This window comes from Gossypium arboreum, chromosome 11 (genome assembly GCF_025698485.1).
Source record: "Gossypium arboreum isolate Shixiya-1 chromosome 11, ASM2569848v2, whole genome shotgun sequence".
Lineage (NCBI taxonomy): Eukaryota > Viridiplantae > Streptophyta > Magnoliopsida > Malvales > Malvaceae > Gossypium > Gossypium arboreum.
In genome coordinates, this window is record NC_069080.1 from 121,320,431 (window position 1) to 121,329,614 (window position 9,184).

General features: G+C 37.2%; 1 non-coding gene across 1 annotated transcript; it reads right to left on the reverse strand.

Annotated features, from left to right (window-relative positions):
* Window positions 1-517: 517 nt before the first annotated feature.
* On the reverse strand, window positions 518-624 carry LOC128284649 (small nucleolar RNA R71). Its single transcript, XR_008275071.1, has one exon. It is a non-coding gene; the product is annotated as a small nucleolar RNA R71 (small nucleolar RNA).
* Between the last annotated feature and the right edge of the window lie 8,560 nt (window positions 625-9,184).

Genomic DNA, 9,184 nt, shown 5'->3' on the forward strand with positions numbered 1-9,184 from the left:
CAGAAACCAAAGAGAAATAAGGCAAAGCCTACGATACATAGAGGAAGGGCAAGAGGATGATATTCAACCCACAACCAAGGAGATGAATGATAATCAAAATAATTCGTTACCTCCTATGGCTGCAAACCCAGTAAATCAGGATCCTATTCCTCGTACTATGTACGATTATGCTAAACCTATTTTAACAAGAACTGAATCGAGTATAGTTAGACCTGCTGTCATTGCAAATAATTTTGAGCTGAAACCTAACACAATTCAGATGATACAACAGTTTGTTCAGTTTGATGGTTTACAGGAAGAGGATCCAAACACTCATTTAGCAAATTTCCTGGAATTCTGCGACACTTTTAAGATCAATGGCATTTCTGATGATGTCATTCGCCTTTGGTTGTTTCCATTCTCATTGAGGTACAAAGCTAAACATTGGTTGAACTCGTTACCTCGAGGGTCAATCACAACTTGGGAACAAATGACCAAAAAAATTTTACTAAAATATTTTTCGCCGGCTAAAACAGGTAAATTAAGGAATGATGTTTCTTCTTTTGTGTAGATTGATTTAGAAACATTTTATGATGCATGGGAGAGATACAAGGACCTATTGAAAAGGTGCCCTCACCATGGCTTACCCCTTTGGCTACATGTTCAAACTTTCCACAACGGTTTGAATCCCTCAAGTAGACAGATGATTGACGCAGCTGCTGGTGGGACTATTAATAATAAGACACCTGAAGAGGCTTATGAATTTATAGAAGAGATGTCACTGAATAACTATCAATGGCAAGTCATGAGGACAAAGTCAACAAAAGCAGTTGGCGTTTTTAACGTCATTCGGTTACTATACTCTCTAAGCAGGTAGAACTTTTGAATAGTAAAATTGATGGTTTGATTGGCTCCTCACAGGATCATCCAGTAATGCAGTGTGATACAATTAGAGGTGGAATAAACAATTTGGACTATCCATCATACGGCCCTACCATGGAGAATGAGCAAATGAACTATATGGATAATAATCCTCGACCTCAAAATACTCCTTATAGTAACACTTATAATGCAGGTTGGAGGAACCACCCAAATTTTTCATGGGGAGGCCAAGGAACTCAAAGACCACTACCCCTCCAGGCTTCCAACAACAACCGCACCAGCCAGAGAAAAAGCCAAACTTTGAGGAGATGATGATAAAATTTATCTCAGCAGCAGAGACTCGTTTTCAGAATTCTGAAACTGCACTTAAAAATCAGCAAGCATCAATTCAAGGACTCGAGAATCAAATAGGACAGCTGGCTAAGATGATTTCAGAAAGACTACCAGGGAGCCTACCTAGCAATACCAAACCCAATCCAAAAGAGCATGTGAAAGAAGTTACATTAAGGAGTAGTAAGGTGTTAGCTGAATCTGAAAAGAAGCTACAACCAGAAGCTGACAGAAAAGAAGGTGAGGAGGAAAAACCCTAAAATAATGAAAAATCGGTGTTGAAGGAATATAAACCACCAATCCCATACCCAGAAAAGTTGAAGAAAGACCGTATGGATACACAATTCGGTAAATTTCTTGAACTTTTTAAACAATTACATATTAATTTACCTTTTGTTGAAGCTATCTCGTAGATGCCTACATATGCAAAATTTTTAAAGGAGCTTCTAACAAATAAAAGGAAGTTTGAAGACTTATCTATAGTAGAACTCAACGAAGAATGCTCGGCTATACTCCAAAATAAACTACCAACCAAACTGAAAGATCCAGGAAGTTTTACTATTCCCTGTTTAATTGGTAGTTTGAATGTCGAGAAGGCACTAGCTGATTTAGGTGCTAGCATTAATTTGATGCCATATAAAATGTTTAAACAACTTGGTCTTAGGGAACCAAAACCCACTAGGATTAGTATTCAACTAGCTTATAGATCTGTTAAATATCCTAGAGGTATTATAGAGTACGTACTCGTAAAAGTAGACAAATTTATATTCCCTGTTGATTTTGTTGTGCTTGACATGGATGAGGATGTTGAGGTACCTTTAATTTTAAGTCATTCATTCTTAGCCACTGTTAGGGCTTTTATTGACATAGGTGATGGTAAACTTGTGCTTCGAGTAGGTGACGAAGAGATTATTTCCAAAATTTATGATACTATGAGCTTCTCTAGGGAACAGGATGACTCATGTTATTTCATTGACTCTATTGATCATGCTACTCAAGACTCTTTGCAGGAAATCATACATAAGGGCACGTTAGAACTGTGTCTTATCCAAGGAGAGGAGGTAAATTATGATAATGCTGAGATAGGTAAGATAAAAGCTGAGCTAAATTCCGATGAACCTTCATTAAGACAGAAGAACTCCGAGGGTATTGAGGTAAACAATAAAGTAAAATTAAAACCCTCTGTTGAAGAACTGCCTAAATTGGAATTAAAGCAATGACCAGATCACTTGGAATACGCGTTTCTTGGAGATAATTCCACATTACCAGTAATTATTGCTTCAAATTTATAGCCAACCGAAAAGGACGAGTTACTCAAAGTTTTAAAAGAGCATAAAAGAGCCATAGCTTGGAAGATTTCTAACATAAGAGGAATTAACCCTTCTTTTTGTACACATAAAATCTTAATGGAAAATGAACTCAAACCCTGTGTGCAAGCGCAAAGACGGTTGAATCCTAACATGAAAGAAGTTGTAAAAGCTAAGGTAATTAAACTTCTAGATACTAGAATTATATATCCTATCTCTGTGCAGGTTGTTCCTAAGAAAGGAGGCATGACCATCATGGCCAATGAGAAGAACGAATTAATTCCAACACGAACAGTCACAGGATGGAGAGTCTGCATTGACTATAGGAAATTGAATGATGCCACAAGAAAAGATCACTTTCCCTACCATTCATTGATCAGATGTTGGAAAGATTACCTGGACATATGTATTATTGCTTCCTGATGGACTTTCCGGTAATTTCCAAATCCCAATAGCTCTTGAGGATCAAGAGAAAATGACATTCACATGTCAACACGGTACATTTGCTTATCGATGAATGTCGATATTATAGAGGTATTCATGGATGACTTCTCGGTATTTGGTAACTCTTTCCATCTCTGCCTTAAAAATTTAAAACGAGTTTTAACTAAATGTGATGAAACTAATCTTGTACTGAATTGAGAAAAATGTCACTTCATGGTTCATGAAGGGATTGTGTTAGGCCACAAAATTTCTAGTAAGGGAATCGAGGTTGATAAAGCAAAAGTTGAAACTATTGAGAAATTACCCCCTCCTACTACAGTTAAGGCTATTCTTAGTTTTTTATGTCATGTTAGATTTTATAGACGATTTATTAAAGACTTTTCTAAAATAGCTAAGCCTTTAACGAATTTGCTAGAAAAAAACGTACCCTTCAATTTCAGTCAGAAGTGTTTAGAAGCGTTCAATACTCTTAAGGATAAATTAATTAAAGCTCTAATTGTTGTTACACCTGATTGGAATTTACCTTTTGAACTAATATGTGATGCGGGTGATTTTGCAGTAGGAACGGTTCTTGGACAGCGGAAAGACAAGCACTTTCAACCGATTTACTATGCTAGAGAAACATTGACAGCTGCACAAGAAAATTATACGACGACTGAGAAAGAATTATTGGCTGTGGTTTTTACATTCGATAAATTTAGACCCTATCTAATATTATCTAAAGTTGTCATTTACATTGACCATTCAGCTCTTCGATACCTCCTTACTAAAACAGATGCAAAACCTCAACTAATAAGATGAATTTTATTATTGCAGGAATTTGATTTAGAGATTCAAGATAAGAAAGGAGCAGAAAATCTTGCAGCAGATCATGTATCTAGATTAGAGAACCCACATCTCAGTGAATTGAACGAACAGGAAATAAATGACTCATTCCCTGAAGAACAACTTTTTGCTATCTCTGACTCTGAGGAACCTTGGTTTGCAGACATTGCGAATTATTTAGCAGCTAACATTATACCAAAAGGGTTGACACATCAGCAAAAGAAGCGATTCTTTACTAATGTGAAAATCTATTTTTGGGAAGAACCTTTCTTTTTTCGTATATGTGCAAATCAAGTAATTCGAAGATGTGTTACAAAGACAAAAGTAATTAAAATTTTGGAGCACTGCCACTCAGGACCGACTGGGGGACATTACAGTGGAACTAAGACCGTACATAAAACACTCAAATCAGGTTTTTATTGGCCTACACTATTCAAAGACGATGTTTTATAGGCCTATAGAACCGCCTTTAAGACACCCATAGGAACATCCCCTTACAGACTTGTCTATGGGAAGAGTTGTCATTTACCATTTGAATTAGAATATAAAGTATTATGGGCTATAAAATTCCTAAACTTTGACCCAAAACTCGTAGGTCAAAGGAGATTGATGCAGCTGAACGAGTTAGATGAATGGCGAGCTAATGCCTATGAGATTTCACGAATATACAAGGAAGCAACAAAGGCATTAATGCATTGATTATTTAAACTTTAAGATATTAGAGAATTAAGCATGATAAGTTGATTTTTAAGAATTTAAAATTTTAGGTTGTTTCCCCAAGTTTAGGTATTATCTTGAATTGAAATCCACAAGTTTAAACATCAAAAAGCCAGAATTTTTTGTGAGATCTTGAGCCTTCAAGAGCATCTATTAATTCCTTCATGTTCACTTTTATTATTTCTTTGAGTGTGTCAATATCGAATTTTTTATTCTAGAACTTGCTTGATTATGCATGTCAAGACCACACTATTTGATTTGATATGTCAAGATGATAGAGGCACTAAGGATTAACTCACTCATGCCATGAAAAGCCTACATTCACAATTAACCCCTAGTGAACCCCCTTGAGCCTAACAACCCATTCATTTATTTACCCTTAATATTAACCCATAACTCATTATTGTTGAAATCCCTAAATTAATTTGATCCCTATTTTTGTCGAGATTTGAATTGAAATAGTTGCTCAGCTATGTCTGGTTCTTAATAGTTAGTCTATGTTATTTGACTTGTTATTATTTAAAAAATATATATATACATATTAGTAGTAATCTTTTGTTTTTGAGCTTAAGTATTAAAATGTCCTATTCTAAGAAGAAGCTTTGTTGTACGCAAGTGATGATTAAATCTTTTTCTAGTTAAGTAATTTTTCAATTCAATCTCGATTCTAACCTTCTCTTTCAGCTTGTGACCATACCCCCTAACCAAGCCTCGTTACAACCCTTTAAAGACCTTTTGATTGATGTACCACCTCAATTCATAGTGGTGGAGATTTGATTTTCATGCAAGCCTATGGTAATAACTTTTCATGTTGACTAATGAGTGCTAATTTCATTGTCCTTAAACACTTCGAGTGATTTGAGTGAATCTTTAGTGAGGATGTTAAACTCTGTGAGATTTCGAATCGAGGGTAACCACCTAGATAAGGGGAGATGCCTAAGTTTTTCGTGATTAAATATTCAACTTGGAATGTTTAAAGCACTAATATTCTTTTCCTTGAATTCTCAATGTATGACTACTTATGGATTAGTTTGAGACATCATTGATAGGAATTATAAGTTGAGAAGAATTTAGTTTGATTATAAGTTGAGGATTTTGCTTGAGGACAAGAAAATGCTTAAATGTGGGGGTATTTGATAAACCATAATTTATACATATTTCTATCCCATGCTTAGTACATTTTATGGATGATTTTTCCTTAGATTTGGTGAATTCGATGCTCCTAATGCCTTAATTTCATGTTTTACACTTAGGTGAGCATAGGAGAGTAAAAGGAACGGCAAACGGGCCAAAAACGGAGAAAATAGGCCAACGTACGAAATCAGCACGGCCTAGACTTCCTCACACGGGTAGACCACATGGCCGTGTTAATTTGGCAGAATCGAAGCACGACTCACACGGGTGGACCACACGTCCGTACCTATTTAACACGCTTGACCACAGCCTGAAGTAATTGCACATGGGCGTGTCCCTGTAGAGCCCAAGTTGAGTCCAATTCGAAAAAGATCAATTTTGAGGGTTCTTAGGCATTCTAAAGCCTATAAATACACCCTAAAGGAGGAAGAAAAAGAACACATGAAGGAGGAAGCAGGGAACTGCTCAAGGAAAGCCGATTGATCCATCTTAGAAGCCGGATTCATCATCAAGACTGAAGATCTCCCCTCAATTTCCCTTCAGGAGTTTTGGGTTTTTCTTTATGTTTTGTATTCATTATTCTTCTAAGATGTTTACCTTTTTAGTTATGAACTAAAACCCCTAAATACCTAAGGGGGAATGAAACCTAAGACGGATCTTGTTATTATTATCTGAATTGTAGGATAAATATTTGACTTGTTCTTAATTATATGTTCTTAATTCTTTTTCTGATATTCCAGGATATTGATTCAAGTTAAGCTCTTATTCAGAGGAGGAATAGACCCTGTCTAAGAATACATTTGTAATAACTAAGCGGAGTTGATTGTGCACCTAGAGATAGGGTGACAAGATTTTGCTGGATTAGGGTGAAACCTAATAAAGAGATCCATAGATCGAGTTAATGCAACCCTAGGGAGTTAATTAGAAAGAGATTTCAATTATTCAACCTAGGGTTAGACGTTGTTAGTCTCAAGAGAGATAATAATATAACTTAGGGATTTCTACGGATCAAGTCAAATGAATAAATCGTCCGATTCAGAGTCAAATAACAAGTGAAGTCTAGGTGGATTTTTCCTTAGGTATTGTCTTAATTCAATCGTTTTTCCAAAAGTAATTCTCCAATTCTATTTTCTGTGAATTCTTAGTTTAGTTAATTAGTTAGTTAAAACAAACCCCATTATTCTTAGGCAAGATAATAAAAAGGAAGTAAATACTAGTACTCGTAGTTCCTTTGGGTTCGACAATCCGTTCTTGCTGAACTATACTACTGTTCAATAGGTACACTTGCCTTAATCGTAATAATAAGTTAGTCTCAATAACGTTTCATTTATAAATCTTTAAAACCTGTTATGAATATCACGCATCAAATTTCAACATGCTTGATATTTATCCATGCTATTTTTGGGGATTATTTTATTGCTAACGTAGTCTTTTCTTTGCAGACATAATGACGAACCCAAAAGGTAAGAAAGCCCCGGTTCCCACCTCAAAAAAATGAAAATGAGTGACATCTTCCTCGGGTCCCACCACCGAGATACGGCACCCATTCCTCCAATTCCCACTAGGACCCCAAGAAGAGCTATTCCAAATTCTACGTGCCTGACCCCTTGGTGTGGGGCATTCTATTGATTAGGCCGCACTAGAGAAAGTCCACTTAGCCGATTCTGTACGAGCCCTCTTCACCACAGCTCCGTGGGACCATTTCTTTGATATCATCGATCTGACTTATTTGGAGTTCACATTGGAACTCGGCTCAACTTTTCAATTACAGACTGTGATGGCAGAGTACGACGACCCAGGAACAGTTCAATTCCACCTTGGCAGCCTAGTACATCAGTTAAGTGTCCCCGAATTTGGAGCTGCCTTAGGACTCTATACTGACGATTTTATGGAGACCGACCATTTCCTCCACCTTTATTGCCACATACATCGGTCGCCATAGGGGTGTTGGGTAGACCTCCGCCCTGCTACAGGCATTTATGATCCTAGTCGTTCAAAGGCGTCAGCTCTAGCTCCAGCTCTATTGGCACAAACATTAACGAGAAGGCGAGAGAGCACTGGCGTCGTCAACACTCACGATGCATACTTCCAATGGAGCATGAGCCACGGACATATTTATTATCTTGCTTACTTCGTTGCACTTGCCTTTCGACATCAGACAGAACGACACCAAAAGGGAGTCATCAGCACCTGCCCATATGTGACTCGTTTAGCACGATATTTTGGGCTCCTGAATACAGTAGCGCAGTCTTCATCGCTCACTCTCATTGGCCAGATGTCCCCAAAGGGCATCCAAAGTATGCTCCATATGCGGATGATTAAGCGTCGTAGTGGGTTCGACCCTCCCCAGTACCGACTTGCACGAGCTACAAATGAGGATGGCGCCGAGGATACTCCTGATGATATCCCTGCATTTCAAGAGGACCCACCATTATAGCCACCACCGAGCCACCGACCAGTTCATGTAGCTACTTCAATATCTGACGTTTCTGACCACCTTCATCGTTTTGAGTAGTATTGCACTTAGCGATTCGACAGCATCGAGGCGACGCTACAACAAATCTGCCAACATTTTCACATATTGCCTCCAGCACCACCACCGCACGATCCAGCCATCGACGAGGACTATTAAGTCCATCTAATTTTTAAATTGCTTTTCTTTTTATTTTCTTTTTATTTTGGCATTTCTTTTGTACTTTTATTATCAATTACTTACAAGACTTTTATTAGTATAATTTGAATTTTATTTTATCTAGTTATTTCATTATTACTAACCCTAATAACCATATACATATAAATCCCATTAATATTATCAATGGTATCGCAGTTTCAAAAGGTTCAGTCAATGGGTACTACTAAGGCATACACATACAATCATCCACGACTGCCATGTCATGCTCGACCACGACCGCCATGTCATGCTCGACCACGACCATAGCCACCACGACACCGACCACCACGATAACCTCTTCGCTGGGCACTGTGATTGTGGAACCCAATCTCTACCACCACCTTCACATCTATCTACATGTCACATACACATCACTTTCAATGCTTCTAAACCTATTCCCGCTCTTTCAAGGATCACATCCAAATTCAGGGCAGTTTCGATTCTCTCCCTCTCTTCTAATCTTATGCTTATATTGCTATTATCTATCTCTGTACATTGAGGACAATGTACACCTTGAGTGTAGGGAGGTTATTTATGTGATTATCAGAAAATCCCTGAATTTTTTTCTTGTTCTTAAATAATTTTCTCATATCATTATTAGAGTAAATTCGGTTTGATCTATGATTTTTATTGATATGTTTTGAATTAAACCATAGGCAATTGTGCATTTATTGTTTAAACTTTAAGACATTAGGGAATCAAGCATGATGAGTTGACTTTTGAGAAATAAATTTCTTAGGTTGTTTCCCTGAATTGAGGTATTATCTTAAAGTTTTGAGTTTACAAGGATTAACATCAAATACCCATAATTTTCGTGAGATTTTGAGCCTTTTTAGAGCATATATCTTTCTTGCTCACTGATTTTATTTGTTATGAGTGTGTCAACGTTTATTTG